Source organism: Rhododendron vialii, chromosome 2a (assembly GCF_030253575.1).
Source record: "Rhododendron vialii isolate Sample 1 chromosome 2a, ASM3025357v1".
NCBI lineage: Eukaryota > Viridiplantae > Streptophyta > Magnoliopsida > Ericales > Ericaceae > Rhododendron > Rhododendron vialii.
The window spans coordinates 25,263,007-25,279,774 of record NC_080558.1 but is presented as its reverse complement, the minus strand read 5'-3'; the positions used below and the strand labels follow the sequence as shown (position 1 = coordinate 25,279,774).

The 16,768-nt window shown below is 39.6% G+C and overlaps 1 protein-coding gene across 1 annotated transcript in view; it reads right to left on the bottom strand.

Annotated features, from left to right (window-relative positions):
• Positions 1 to 2,004: 2,004 nt before the first annotated feature.
• The window catches only part of LOC131312325 (uncharacterized), a 42,604-nt gene continuing 27,840 nt past the window's right edge, over positions 2,005 to 16,768 (bottom strand). The window contains exons 7-8 of the mRNA XM_058340007.1: positions 3,181 to 3,221; positions 2,005 to 3,096 (exon numbers count right to left, since the gene is read on the bottom strand). The gene's annotated coding sequence lies outside the window, so the exon portion shown is untranslated. The remainder of the gene's footprint in view (positions 3,097 to 3,180; positions 3,222 to 16,768) is intronic.

Genomic DNA, 16,768 nt, shown 5'->3' with positions numbered 1-16,768 from the left:
TTGTGATGAAACGAGTGTTGAAGGCGCATTCGAGGTTGGCGAGGTTTTGTATGGACCCAGCGGGCAGCTTGTTGAACCACTGGAGCCCAAGGGAGCCGAGGCTAGATGGGAATGCTTTGCATTTGATTTTGTCCTTTGTGGTGCACAACTCAATGGTTTGGCGGAAGTGTAAGCTTCGCACGAAGTTGGGTCGAACTTTGTGAATTTCGGCAGATGGAAGTTAGGCTCGGCTGTTGTGTTGATTATGTGGGACGTAAAGGGGGAGACGCCAAGGTCCTTCAGCTGTCGCTCAAAGCCTGGGCTCGGCGGCTTGTCGTGCCCTTCTGTCTTCGTTCTTTTGGATTCTTTGCCAGGTGATTTCTCACGGGCTCTGTGCCGAAGTTTTTCGCGCAAATATTCTGTTCGGTGTGGGCCGTCGACAGATTTTTCTCTGTTCCGTCGGTTCCTGGTGTTGTTGTTCAGCCCTTCGATCTGTTTGCCTTTCCTGTTCCGCCGAGCTTGACTGCCATTGCCCAAGTTTTCTGGTGGGATCTCTCCGAGACGTTCAGAGACATGGTGCCTGGTTTGTACGGAATCTCGGCTACAGTGGGAAACCGTTGTGCGAGAGAACTCCGCGCGACCAGTCGAGTATGTGCTTGTGAATGACTCGGTGTCCCTTGTGTCGGTGCGATCATGGTGGCTCTTTGAGCGATGTGTTCCAGATGTTGTAGGCCGCTTGTAGAGAATTATCTCTCTTGCATCGCCCGTGTCTGGTGTGAAACCAAGGTGATCTTTGACGGAGCCATGATGGCCTTTTTCGTTAGGACGCTCCAGTGGTGGTGGGAGGGGTGGTGGAGGCGGTGTTTGTCTTTGTCGCCTGCTGCCTCCAGCAGATCTGGATGTGGCAGGAGCGGTGTTTTGATGCATTTGTTGTTTCATTTGGGCCACTTCTGCCCTTAGAGCCACCAATTCGTTGTTTCTTTCATCGTCGCGACGCTATAGCAAATGGATATAGGCCGTCGTTACGTCATCCGCTACTGGGGAGAGTCCAGAGTTAGGGGGGATTGAGATGGACATGTGCCTCTCAGAGAACGGTGGAAGGATTGTGTTTCCACTGGCGTATTTTGCTCATGAGGTAGCGATGTCCGTCTGATCTCCGCCCATGGTGGATGGATCAGTGGTTCTTGTTGGGAGGAAGGGGGTGGATTGAAGGAGATTGGAGCCGTTCGAGTCAGAAGTTCAGTGGTTCACGTCGGGTTCACCAATTGTGTGGCCCGTGATCCTCGATTCGAGTTCCTCCTCCGCTTGCTGGGGGGCTACCTAGCCTTCTACTCCTCACTTGCATAATGAACGCACGACTAAGACTTGGCCGGGGTTGCTCGGCAAGGCCCTCCGGCGAGAGGATAAGTATGTGTTCAGAGAGAGGAAAGAGACTAGGGTTTTTTGTAGGGTTGTGTGTGTGTACCTGCTTAGAGTGATCATCCTTTGATATTTATGGGGTCTCCTTACCTTGCTTCCCAAGTACGGGCATGTGCCCCGCACGAGCTAAATGACGCTGCCGTGACGTCACTGAGCAGATCTGATAACCGTTTTGATATGAGCTGGCACTCCCATGTGCGTTCATCATTATCCTTCTTATGTAACCGCTTTAGCACGTGGGAAGTCATGTGTTGCTTCAGTCAGCCGAGCCCCAAGCCACGGCCGAGTCTGTCTTGGCGACGTATTTGGGGAACTTGCCATCGGAGCCGCCTCTTTGGAGGTGGCCAAGCCTGTAAAGTTGTCCCCTCGTAATTGGCCGATGAGCGGAGTCGGCACCGCTAGCCACCTCTCCTTAAGCCGAAGTCGAGCCCGATGTCTCGTACGGCAAAGAGTCCCGACCTTGTCCCAAGTTTCAGTCTCCTTTATCAACAGTCTCGGACCGTTGGGTTCGGTCTGCTACAGTTAGGTCTGTCTCCAATCATCCCCCGCCCATAACCCCAATGATTGGGGACTAGATGGGTTTCGTTAAGTTGTTGTTGTTGTAGAGATATGCTGGGTGCACACGTGTGTGCAAATCTTCTTAGCAATACCTTATGCATAAACAACATTAATTGCTGTTGCAAGAGCTCTCTACAAATTTGTTCCATTCAAAAGTGCACAATCAAGTTTTTCTTCTTCTTCCAAACATGGGTTTTTTAGGAAGTGCTTTAAGCATGTAATATTACACCCTTGCCCCTTTTTGAATGGTTAATGTGCAATAGAATTGTCTTACGGGGTCTTCTAAGGAAAGTGAATATGTGAGCCAGCTTGTCCATACCAGAAAGGTCTCTCCTTTTATAGATAGATTGATAGATAGATGAAACATGTGTTCAATATTCATAACAATGGTCAAATCAAAAAGGAAAAAACAAACTTATGGTCACAGTTCACAGAAGGACAAATTAGGATTTCTGAACCAAGAATCTACATGCACATACACATCTCGATACTACCTCAATACTATTTGCAAAGTCGTCTATTTGTGTGGGTGTTTTTTGGTCCTCGAATGCTGTTTGGGAGGTGTTACATTGAGTTTGGTTCTGGAGGCTGTTGGGGTTTGGGTCTGGGAGTCTGTTTCTTGTGGTTTTAAGTCTGGTGTTGGTTCTTTATTTTTTGGGGTCTCTGAGTCTGCTATGGGGTTCATTTTGAGCCTGTGGTGGTCCTATGGTTTTGGGACTCAATGCTTGTAATCAAAGTCAATTCACAACGATGTGTTTTGATAGAACACTTTGAAAAAGGAACTAATTTCAGAACACAACATTACAGATCACTTCCCCTAATAGGAAGGCAACGAATTAAATACAGGAAGTGTCACACATGTTTAAAAGGAAAATAGACAAAAAAATGTGGAAGGAAAAAAAAAGTTAAAAAAACAATTGGCTTTAAAAAGAACTATCAGGTTGAACCAACCAACCAAGTCAATCAGATTATATTTTACTCTAGATTTTTTGTAAAGAGAATGTCAAGCATCATACCCAATTTTTCTCTTTTCCGTCAGAACCGGCTGTCTTATCTTTTCCCTTGCCTTTTGTGGTTGCTCCATGTCTTTGTTGAGCCATTTCTCCTTGTCTTTCGACTTTCCTATTAATAATTGAATAGCTAAAAATTTTGGTTACAAAAATAATGCAGTGACTTTAAATTCCAAATGTAATGCAATTGTTGGGGTTAATTTACCTCACGAACACGAATGGCATTGAGTTCTCGAAGTATGAGTTTGTTTCCACCTAATCAAAATCAGATTCCAAAAAATTTCAAGCCCCACTGGGAACCAGACTTCACTTCAAACGAGTCAACAGGACTGCATTAGTAATCACGTGGAATGCGTTTTTTTGTGCAAGTGAGTTTTGTGTTTTCTAGTGAACATTTAATCGAACACATGGAATGCGTTTTTTGTGTGAGCGAGTTTTGTGTTTTCTAGTAAACATTTAATCGAACATATGGAATGCGTTATTAAAATCAGTGGAAAACACAAAAGCTAGAGTACTTGATTGAGAATCTAAGAAATCGAGATAAGTAACTCCTAAATTAGAAGGATTTTGAAACAAAAACAGAGTTTCAGAAGCATCAGACCTAGTTTCAAACTACAACCTATAATAGTAATTTCAAGTAAATTCAACGTAAAATGTCAACCATTGATACAACTCACACAAAGCATAGATGTTCATACTATCAGCGGCCATGGCGAATACAAAGAAATTCCCGTGTCGTTCCCCTGCCAAAAGGACTGCATTAGTTATCACATGGAATGCGTTTTTTTGTGCGAATGATTTAGTGTTTTCTAGTAAACATTTAATCGAACACATGTACGCACCCAGCCTCTCACACACAAAATGCAACTGTTTATATAACAAGTACAGAGAGGGTGCGAGTGATAGAGGGAGAGAGATAGAACTTGGCAGCCATAGTGAGAGAGAGAGAGAGAGCGCAGTTTACCTGGATTGAGTTCAGAACTCTATTGACAGCAGGTTCAAACTCCGTAGTAGATTTGAGAGAGAGAGAGAGAGAGGAGGGGTGGTGGTTGGAGTTGAAGTTCCGTGGAAAAGGAAGCGAGGTGTGAAGAGGGGAAGTCATATATACCAGCCAGATGAAAGAGTGGGTGGAGACTGGGGAGAGAGGATGGGTGGGAGCGGTTCAGAGAGGCGTGAGGGTGTGGGGAGCTGTTTACAGAGCGAGAGAGAGAGAGAGAGAAAGGGGTTCGTGGGGATGAACGTGGTGTGGTGTACTCTTAGGCAGGAACAGTTAAAGTAGACAAAGCAATCTCAGCCATTGCTTGAACCAAAACGTAAATCTGAGCCCTTAACTCGCGAGTTAAATCAATCTCAACCCTTAATCTCAGGCAATTTAATTATAGACCGTTGGATTTATGTTGGAATTCAAAAACAGTCCTTCCATATTATATAGATATTATATATAGATAGATAGATAGATGCATGTGCATGAGTTATGTGTATTGATGGTATCATAAAAGAAGACGAGTCTCGAATCACTACAATGTAGTGTCTGGTAGCTCTCCCCTAAAGTCTCAAGTCCTAAATCTCTATCAGTTCTTATGGGGACATCTTGAGATATATATTAAAAACAAGTTGTACTCACTTAGAGCATCTCCAATCTTGACCCAACCCCTTTCCCAAATTCAAAATTTGGGCAAAAATCTTAAAAATCTCTCCAATCTTCTACGCAAATCCTTTTCCCATTTTTCCAACGGCTAGAGAGAGAGAGAGAGATGGAATGAGTTCCTACATATGGAAATCGGAGCGAGAGATTAGGGGATTCACATGGCTGCGGTCGCCGGAACGAGTTCCTACAAATGGAAAAGAAAGGAAGATATATGGATCAAAGTTATTTGGGTGGTGGTAAGTGGTTGACTGTTTGGGTGGTTGCCGGGGGGTTGTGGTGATTAGTGGTTGCCGGAGCACAGGTCGACTTGGGGGAGAAAAGCCGCAGAGGTTGGCAGTGGCTATGGAGGTGGCTCGAGTTCTCTTTTTTTTTCACAGCAGTCACTCTCTACCCCAAATAAAAAATGTTCCCTTCTCTTATTTACATTATTGCCATTGAATACTTAAAAAATAATATATTTGGGTAAAAGATCATTTTGCCATTGGAGTGGGGTTGACCCAAAATGAGTTTTTACCCAAATTTGGGTAAAAAAATTGGGTTAAGACTGAAGATGCTCTTAATTAACCTTTATTGGAACATTTACTATAAGACAAAATTTGAGAATTAGTAAATGATTTTTTACTCCATTTTTTTATAAATGCACCCCAAAATTGTCTTTTGGTTATTCTAATTACATAACAAAAGTTTCAAAGTATACTAGAATAAATTTTTTTAAATGGATTTGTCAAAAAAAAAAATAGGTGCCAAAATCATTACCCTTGTAACGCCCCCAATTCTGGGTACGTTAATAAGGCATTTTATTGCATAAACAAAGAGAGTCTGGCTCATTATTACATTACAATTCTCACAAGAGTACATTTATTCAACAAGGGAGGGAACTAGGGTTCCTAACTACTGTTCCGCCTGCTCTTCTATCCTAGCAAGCTCCGAAGGCTCCGAAGGCTCCGATGTATACAGCTCACTCTGTTCATCTATGAGGTCTTACACATTATACCGGCATCGCCACCAATATTATATGTCAGGGTCACCAAAAAGTAACACCATGAGCTACAATGCTCAATAGAATAACCCATACCCACTAACCCTTAACTTACAAACATTAAACCATAAAATCAACGATTTCCACATAATTCAAACATATTTGACAAACAATGACACATCCACATTCATTATCCAAACTAACGTTGGTGTCCATGATTTTCTGAGTTTCTCCTACGCGACTCCTCGTAGACCGTGTCACCATTTTTCACATTTCATAACCATATCACATTTTCAAAATCGTTTTTAACACACCCAACCTCTGTTCCGCCGTTCCGGTCTCCCGAGTATCCTCACAATGGTTCCGCCGTCCCGGGTTCCCATTGGCACACTTTTGCATTGGCTCCTCTCCGCGGATAACCAAGCCACACACCCAGCCTCGGTTCCGCCGTTCCGATCTCCCGAGTATCCTCACAATGGTTCCGCCGTCCCAGGTTCCCATTGGCACACAAAACACACACCACACAATGGGCTACCACGTCCGGCCACATTGCGGTTTCCAAAACATTTCACCCTTGTCAAAACACACCTTTTCATTAACCACACACCCTAGGTGTCATGTTTCTACTTTCTTGATTTCCGTGTCTCATTTTCATGCATTGACTCCGCGGTAGAACTTTTCACATACGACATCATTCATTGTAATCTTTAAACTAACAAGATCATCCAACTCAATATTATATCACTAGTAATGCAAGCAATTCATGTATGCATGCTCATAGCCATCCTAAATATCAAAATATGAATACTTCTAAACAAGCGATAAGTTTCTACCTTTCAAAAATCCATCCTTTCCTCTTTTGTGGAAAATTCAAAACAACACATGTTTATGGAAGTAAAGGTTCATTATTCAACACGTTCATACCACTACTAGAAAAACGAGTTTGTTAATCATCATGCATTCTAAACATTATAATCGATAGATAACCTTATCTACTTAAAAATACTTCAAGTTATACTAGGAACTAAAGAGTAAAGACATTCTACTTTCTAACATACGGTTCTATACGTAGAGTTGGTGAACAAGGAATCCTACGTATACTTAGAGATAGCGTATATGGGACTCTACCTTTCTTCTTGGCGGTTGGTCGGTTTTGAGAATATGCCGCGGTTTTGCGAATCGGCGGCGTAACGACTCTGGTTTGCTCGAAAGGAAGAGAGATGGATTTTCTCTTCCTAGAAACAACTTTGCTAACTAAACTAGGCTACTTTAAAGATCTAGAGGTGGTTTTTGGAGATGGTTTGGAGGTAGCTCTCAAGAACTTCAAGAAAACTTAAGAAACTTGAACTTTAGAACAAAAGAAGCTTAGAAATTCTAGAGAGAAGTTGGAGCAAGGAGTGAATGTGTGGGTTTACGCTTGAATGAGCTTGGTATTCATAGGCCAAGACTCCTCTCTCTCTCTCTCCCATCCGAATTCTCTCTCTCTTTCTCTCTCTCTCTCTCTCGATATATATATATATATATATATATATATATATATATATATCTCACTTTTTTTTCTTTTGTCAAGCTTGATAGGTTAGGTTATGGGTTGCTTGTACAACTCCTACCTAGTTCTTAGGCATGCAAGGCTAGATTTAGTACTTTGGATTGGATTATGGAAAGATTGGTGGAGGAAAGGAGGATGGTACAAGGTTTTATATTGGTAGATGTACAAATAAGGACAATGAGAGAGAGATTTTGCTTGAAGAAGTAAATAACCATGGTTTAAAATCAAGTCAAAGTACAATGGAAGATCAAGCCAAAGTACAATCCAATCTCTCCCTTTTTTCCTTTCTCTTTCTCTCTCCCTCTCTCTCTTCTCTCGGCCATCTCTCTCTCTCTCTCTTGTACAATATATATACATATATATATATATATATATATATATGAGTATGACCAAGTATATATGAAAGTACATAGGTACTATGTGATCTACTAGATTTTCAAGCCAAGATTTTCTCATTAAACTATTCTATTAACACGTGTACTTTGTAATAATATAAATGTGTGTGTGTGTGTGTGTATATATATAAGCCCAAGTACATGAATATATATATATATATATATATATATATATATATATATATATATATATATATATATAAGTGTGTACCATGCAATCTAGGTAGATTTCCAAATATCCAATAAAAAATTATAAGGTCAAAATTCCCCATTAAAATAGTCCAAATTGGCACATGCTCCATTAAAATACTAGATTATGTACTTAGGATATCTTAGAGTAATATTTTATAAAGTACATACACATATATATGAGTATATCATCCCATGGGAAATCTAGGAAATGATTTAGTTAAATAACCTTAGTACTTGTTGGCAAGACTAATACTATTATCCAATGGGAAATAATTTCCCTAGCGGTTATTGACCAATGGATAAAAGAGTGAGGTACTATATACACTAGAATAATACCATATGTCCTTTAGGCATGTATATATAACTATATATAACTATATATATGGGTACTTTAACATAATCTAGTAAGTACCTTTGGTAGAAAATCTAAGTTTCCTATTGTCCAATGGATAAAGATTTTCCTAACATTTATCGTCCAATAGGTATTGGTTAAAAGGTAACTAAATGGTTTGGTAGTTAGGTTTCTCCAACTAATTGGTTAGAAGCTAACTATACTAGCCAAGAGATATAATCTAATTATGACGTATTATTAGAGATCAACGAGAAAATTAATAAGCCATCCAAGAGAAATTTAAGAATTTTGAATAAAAGCGAGATTTTTATTTACTAAAAATTGGAGTTGTTACAACCCCCAATACATGTCTTCTTTTTTTTCCCTTTCTTATCTTGCACATTCATTTAACTCCATTAATGTTCTTGCAAATGCATTTAATTTCTTCGTCAAATCCATGAAAGGATTCGTTTGCAATCTAAACTTAAGGAGTATTTAAACCATCCCACCAACCACCAAGTCCGCCACCATCAACTGCCTCTCCTTCTACACGCATTATTACTGACACCCAAAATAATAAATGGAATAAAACTTAATCTTAATCTGGCTCCCAAAATACACTAGATGGCCTTCCTCTAATTAATATTCTCCTTTAGCAGAAAACTCGTAGAGCACAATTCAATTCACAGCATGAATTCCATTTAACAATACCAAACTCCTGCCGATCAAAAAAAAAAAAAACCAAACTCCCTAACCCAAATTAAAGCAAAAGATATAAAAGCAAATGTATGACCACATTATTAACACCATCAACTAAAAGCGGATTTTAAGGTTGTAAGTTCTGGAAGAAAAATTCTAAACGGGGTACCGATACTGTCACCGGTAATTGGTGGGTTCAAACCAATATTAAAGATATAAGGAATCACTTGATTAGACAACAAAGAAGAAGATGTGAGCGCGTAGAGACCCGCGTTTAATTTCTACAAATTTCAATGTTTTATAAATGCATGAGTTATAAGAAAATGAGAAATATGATGTGAATATGTGATTTAGGGTCCAATGTCATAGAACTTGAAAGTTTGGAAGTTAATTTGGGCTATAATGAATGAATGCAAAGTGCTATAAGTGTGAGAGAGTATATATATGTGTATTGAGGGCCACGTTGCCCCTCTCTCTCTCTCTCTCTCTCTCTCTCTCTCTCAACCCCAAAACCCACCTACATTTACCTCCTCTCCACCCTTCGATTGCGTTATTGAACGTGAAATCCGTGGGTTTGAGCTTGGACGAGAGTATTCGGTTGATTCCAAGTTCGAAAGTCTAAGGCTTGCTCGGAATCTTTGGGTTTTGAGGTAGAGATTTTTTACCTCCTTTATGTGTTTATAAGTTTATTGAGTGTCAAAATCATGTTTAAAATGTGGTTGTTGAGCTTGAACAAAAGCAGCCATGTCTATCTTGTTCGTGGAAAATTTCCAGATTGGTTCCGGAACCCCTTTTTTGCCTAGTTCCGGAAACCTTTGTCCAGTGGTGAATTTTTTAAGTTTCTCGGGTTGAGTTTCGAAACCCCTGTTTTTGCCAGTTTCGGTACCCATCCAATTCCAAAACCCCTGTTTTTGCCAATTCCAGAACCGAAGACAGTCGTCCTTAAATTTTCCCGTTTACATGTTTGAAGGCTTGGGGTTGTTCCGTTGGGTTCTATTACACATATTTATGGGTTTATGGATATAGTTAGACGTTGGACACATAGTGTACCATCTTAGGTCTTGAAAGGAATTAATTATCATCATAATGAAGGTTAAGGACTTGTTAAGAGTCATTGATAATCGAAACAAGACGCGTGAACGCTAATTATGAAATAATGACAAGTATGGGGAGTGAGATGAGTAACGGTCACATGATATATTACAACAAGAAATGGGGATTGTCAAATCATGTAAGAACTTGTGTGGAATAAAGGATATGTACGGTTGATGTATTGATATATGCTAAAATGATGTGATGTTGAAGTTGTTCGATTGATGAGATTAAAGCGTTGGTTTACTACATGACGAATATTGGATTTGTGCGTCTTCCTTATTGTACTTATGAAGATGAGGTTATCTTTGTTTATATGATCTGTAAGTTGGTTTTGTGGGCATGTTTGATATGTATTGAGATTAGAATGATGTTGGATGATGAAGTTGCTCGAGTAACGAGAATATGTTGAACTCTATATGCCAGAATGGCATGGACTTAGTAAATGATATACTTGATGGCAAGGTGGATCGTTGAATGTAAATTTGAAACTCGGATAATTGAAAGGCATAACGATTATGAACGGATCCACCAATCGGTGTGATGTCGGCAGGGGATGCACGGGGTCCCAAATATCCAGGGACAAGCGGAGATGCCAATTGGTGGGATGCCGGCTGGGTACGCACAGGGTCCTAAATACCCAGGGAACGTACATGAAACAATGGAAATGAAATCCATCACACTTTGTAGATGAATGGGAACTTGAGGATGAAAGACGAATATGAATAAGGATTTGGAAATAATGGAGAAAATGGTTTTGGTAACCGTTAATGGGAATCGAGACAAGATGGTGTAATAATATGAGAACTATGAATGGTAAACTTGAGTTGGCATGCTAGATTCGTTTGGAATGTCTGTGCTTGGCTTCTTTTTGTTCTTATAGCCTTCCCGATTATCATGGTTCATTAATCTAATATCGGCTTGGTAATTTGTTTGGTATGGAGACATGTTGATATTTGAGGTGCGATAGTTGTTATAGGAGGTTTATGTTAATATTTGCATGTGGAGTTAAAATGAAAATTGATGAACATGGGTGTAACAACTCCAATTTTTAGTAAATAAAAAATCTCATTGTTTATTCAAATTCTTAAAATTCCTCTTGATTGGCTTATTGATTTTCTCATTGATCTCTGTTAATCCATCATACTTAGATTATATCTCTTGGCTAGTATAGTTAGCTTCTAACCAAATTAGTTAGAAAGACTTAACTACCAAACCATTTAGTTACCTTTAGACCGTTACCCATTGGGCGATAAATGTTAGGGTAATCTTTGTCCATTGGACAATAGGCCATTCATTAGAATATTTGATTAGTACAAAGATATAGTAATATATTGGTGTATATTCACATGTGCAAAGGACATATTTACATTGTTTATTAGATATCTTTTTCCCCATTATCCATTGGTTATTAACCGCAAGGGAAATTATTACCCATTGGGTAATAAAACCAATCTTCCAACAAAGTACATGAATCTATTAATTAATCCCTCCATAGATTTTCATGTGCTTATATGCATTATAATATTGGAGAAATCTAATCTCTAGATTTCTAAAAGTACTTAAGTACTAGTACTTTATGATTATTTTAATAAGGAAATCCTAGCCTTATATTCTATTAGATACTTGGTACTTCTTTATATATTTAAATATATGGACATGTGTACTTATGTATCAAAGCCTAGATTTCCTAAAAGTACATAATCTATTAGTTTAATACTACATGTGCCTAATTGGAATTCTTTAATGGGTTTATTTATTTGAAAATCTAGTACCCATGTACTTTTATACTTGGCCATTCTTATATATGTATATATAGTGTACAAGAGAGAGAGAGAGAGAGAGAGAGAGAGAGAGAGAGAGGGAGGGCCGAGAGAGAGAGGGAGAGGGAGAGAGAGAGAGTGGGCCGAGAGGGAGAGAGAGGGAGAGAGAGAGAGTGGGCCGAGAGGGAGAGAGATGGAGAGAGAAAGAGAGAGGAAAAGAAAGAAAGATAGGGTTGTACCACCATGATCTTCTTACATCCTTTCAAATCCTTGGTTGTATATTTTTCCTAGCCAAAAATCTATCCTACTATTGTCCTTCTATGTTTGTTTAAACACCAAATCTTGTACAATCCCTCCTTTCCTCCATCAAATCTTCCATAATCCAATCCAAGGTACAAAAATCTAGCCTTACATGCCTAAAAACTAGGTAGAAGTTGTACAAGCCATCCATAGCCTAACCTTTCAAGCTTTCAATCAAGAAAAGATGAGATATGGAGAGAGAGAGGGGGGCCGGCCTTGTGAGAGGGAGAGAGAGCCAAGGTTTTGGCTATAAATAGAGCCACCCTCATGCCATTCAAACTTACACCTTCATCTAGCAAGTTCTCTCTCTAGAAAAACTTGTATTCTTCCTTTGTTCTTGCTTAGTTCTTGTTCTTGAAGTTCTTCTTGTGCTCTTCAAGAAACTCATTCTAAGCTGCCACTAAACCACCACCCGACCACCCTCTCGATCCAAAGTGGTACTAGTAGTAGTCAAGACTTAGTTTCGAGAGAATCCTTCTCTTTCGAAGCTACAGTAAGCATTCCGTAGGAAGTTACTCCGCTCGATCACCGACGTACTTTCCGTAGCCGCCCTACCGCCAAGAAGTAAGGTAGGATCTCTTTATCCTCCATCCCAAGTATAATGTAGGATACTCTCATAACTAGAACATCCCTAACTATTTTCTCTAGTAGATAAGATTATCTATTGCTTGCAATGTTTGGAATACCAACGTACTATCGCTAATGGAAGCATGAGCATGTTGAAATAATCAACTTGTTACTTTCAATAAACATATTTTGTTTTGAACTTTCCACAAAAGAAGAAATAACGGTTTTCGAAAGATAGAAACTATCGCTTGTTTAGAAGTATTCGTATTTTGATCTTTAGGACGTTTATGAGCATGCTTACGTGAATTGCTTGCATTACTTGTGGTATAATATTGAGTTGGATGATCTTGTTAGTTTAGTTCCAAGTTTTCAATGAATGATTTATGATTACATGTGAAGTCCTACCGTGGAGTCAATGCATGAAAACGAGACACGGAAATCAAAAAAGTTAGAAACATGACACCTAGAGTGTGGTTAATGAAAAGGCGTGTTTTGAAAAGGATGAAATGTTTTGGAAACCGCAATGTGGCTGGACGTGGTAGCCCATTGTGTGGTGTGTGTTTTGTGTGCCAATGGGAACCCGAGACGGCGGAACCATTGTGAGGATACTCGGGAGACCAGAACGGCGGAACCGAGGTTGGGTGTATGGCTTGGTTATCCGCGGAGAGGAGCCAATGCAATGTGCCAATGGGAACCCGGGACGGCAAAACCATTGTGAGGATACTCGGGAACCCGGAACGGCGGAACCGAGGTTGGGTGTGTTAAACAAAGGATTTTTGAAATGCTGATTGGTATATAAAAATGGTGACACGGTCTACGATGAGTCGCGTAGGAGGAACTCGAAAAAATCACGGACACCAACGATAGTTGATTAGCGAATGTGGATGTGTCATTGTCTGTCAAATATGTTGAACTATGATTCTGTGGTTAATATTTGCAAGGGTTAGAAGGTTAAGGTTTTTCCTATTGAGCGTTGTAGCTCACGGTGTTACCTTTTGGTGACCCTGACATATTATATTGGTGGTGACACCGGTATAATGTATCAAACCTCATAGATGAACAGGGGAAACTTTACACTTTGGAGGCATTTGGAGCCGAGGAGCTCGCCAGGATGGAGGAGCAAGATGGAATATAGTTAGGAACCCTAGCTTCTTCCCTTATTGAATAAATGTACCTTTTTGTTTATGATGTAATAATGAGCCAAACTCTCTTATTTATGTAATAAAATGCCCTATTAACGTACCCAGAATTTGGGGGCGTTACAATGGGGATAGGATAAAGGGCATGTGTGTGTGGGGGAAAGTGAGCGGTTGTTGACATGTTGGCCTTAACATGAAAATGTAATAAAGGGGACACAAGGGAGGATACAATAAGCGTTAATCTGAAATTTAGAAGGTAGATTTGGGTATGCGTGTGACTTCTTTGGTATTATATTGTGGTATTGTTTGACGTGTCATTACTCGCGTTATGTTTTCCTACCTTAGGCATAATGTGTTTAAACAAATGAGAAGTGGGTTAGTGAAATGGAATAGGAAAGAGAAAATGGTCGTTAAAGAATCTAGAGTGCTAAGTCTTTGTATGGAGATGTGGAAACAAAAAAAAAATGATATCAATGATGGTAAGCCTGGAATCCTAGGAAGTGTGTGTTGAGAATGCAATAGACGTTTTCTTGATAACGATCGATGTGAGGCATAACTTGGAATAACAAGGGATTATATAGACAATAATGGATTAAATACTAAGTGTGAGGTGTGAGTTCGTTGATTTCCACCATAATGTTGTTATACCTTGTCTTGTATTTTAATGTTATCTAAATTCTTGTTTCTCGCATATACCTGTCATCTCATAGGCACATAAAGTTTGTAGAGATTTTCCTACTGGGCAAGTGTATGCTTAACCTTTCATTTTCAGGTACCAATCAAGGTGTATAGCATGGAGTGTCGGGGTGCATTGCCAGATGTCGTTAAAAGCTTTTATTGATAGAGTTTATTTATCATCGTGTTAAATAATATTTTGAAGATGAGAGGTGTAACTTATGTATAAGTCTTTTGTTTTCAAAACACTTATGAAAGATTGAGTTGTAATCTATTGAGATTAATTTTTTTTTTCTTTTTTTATGGATTTTGGTATGATGGATTGATTTGGCACATCATGTATGTATGGAGAATGATGAGAATTTATTTATGAGAAATCTATTAATATTATGTTTAAAAAATTGAGAGCGTGACAAAGCGTGCAAGGGTAGGGAGAAATGTGTCGTGGCTAGCGATGGTGGCACGTGGTGTGCATGGGTAGACTAAAATTAGGTTTAGGGTAGAGTGAGCTTTGAAAGATGAGAGTATTGTTGAATTGTTGACAAGAATTATTTGAATAGGTATACTTAGAGATTGGGGCAGAGAAATTAACGTTTCTTTTATTCAAATAAATTCACTCATTTTTAGAATGAAATACATTACGATCACTCAACGTATATTGCATGCAAAATTTGTACAATTAAATTTTAATTATATCCCAACTTGTAAGTAAAAAGTGGACACCGTATATCATAGAAGCCATCTTTCCTTAGTTACAATTATTTTTCTTATTAGGGAGATTCTGCATTAATTAGGTTGGCTTACAATAAGGTAGGGACCATATTACAATATGGCATTCCATCCAATAAGAAAATAAGTCAACCAATTTTTTTTGTTAATGCATAGTGTCCTGAGCCAGCTTCCACACACCTCAGACTAATCCCTATGGACCCTCCCACGCGCCCTTTTACACGCTTAGGCGCGTGGGTGAGATGGTCTCAAGAGTTGCTAGAAAGGAGATCTGAGAAGTGAGAACTAGAGATCTTAAGTGAGAGCAAACCCCAACAGTTTTCTTTTTCCTGTAACACTTTTCATTATGATCACGCGCTTAACTATTGTTAACTATATCAACATTTGAAAGCATGAAAATTAATACTGGTAAAAGAAGGTGGCATGACACATGTCAGACTGTGACACTCTTCAAACACTCTCGGACACATGGCCGATACTCTTTTTTTTGTGTCCATAACAAGGAAAAAAAATCTTTATTCTCTTAACAAGTTAGAGGGCTAGTAGGCTCGAGAAAGGTTAGTTGCCTGGCAACTGCTGTGAATGTGGCAAGGTTTGTTGGAATGTAAAACGGAGGTACACCTTGGCTTAAATTCCCTATGTATGAGTAATTATCCACCACACATTTTCATGCACAGAAATATGTGGCGGATGAGGTAGGGATGGCAATTCGAACCGAACCGATAACCGAAATTATCCCCGAACCATAACCAAAATTTTCCCTTCCAGTCTTATTTTCACTCCTCAGTGAGGGAGGCGGCGATTTCAATTTTCAGATCTCTCTCTCTCTCTCTCTCTCTCTCTCTCTCTCTCTCTCTCTCTCTCTCTCTCTCTCCTGTTATTCTTTGCGTTGATTCGTCGAACAACCCTCTGATGCTCGATCATTCAAGAAAGTAAAACCCAGATCAGTTCTGGAATGGTCCTGCCTCCAAGAATCTTTGTTCATTAGCTGGATGGTGTGCTTCATGAAGATGCTGGTCAGAGTTTGGCGGGTTCGGGTTTCCTCTTAAAATGTGAAAATCTCGTGGATCCTTTCAAAGAAAATCCCTGGGGCTCAATTTGGTACTTTTGACATCATTAGAATGTCCGTTGCTTGAGATCTGGTTTTTCTGCTTAAACAAGGGAAATACTTGAGAAGTTGTGATAGAATGAGCGCCTTTTTCACAGGGGTCTGTTCTTGATCAGATTGCGAAGGAGATGGAGAGGAGTGCTGGGACAGAGAGATTGTGTTCTTCGGGCTCTAATTCTATTCCATTCGGTTACCCATTCGGTTCGGGGATTACTCGAAAACCGAATGTCTCGGAAATGGTTTCATTCCCCCCTCCCTGTTTGGGGATCGGGGCGGATACAGGCGGAACTTCGGGTTCGGGGATCAGGTACGGAAAACCCAAATTCTGCCCCGATTGCCTAGAATGCCATCCCTAGGATGAGGGTGCCCCAAGACCACCAAATAGTTTTTCCACTAATGTATAATGCATATTCATGTATGAATCTCGTGTAAATTTAGATTTAGATTTATCTTGTTTATTTATCATCAATGGACAGCACGAGGCTCATAACTGGACTGGATTGACAGCTATACAAGTCATACAATTTTGTTAATCTACAATGGCAAACGTGATCTTCACAAGGTGACTCTTTACCATCGACGGACACCTCATCTCTAATCACAATGATTTAACTTAAAAGACTACAATTAGATAAC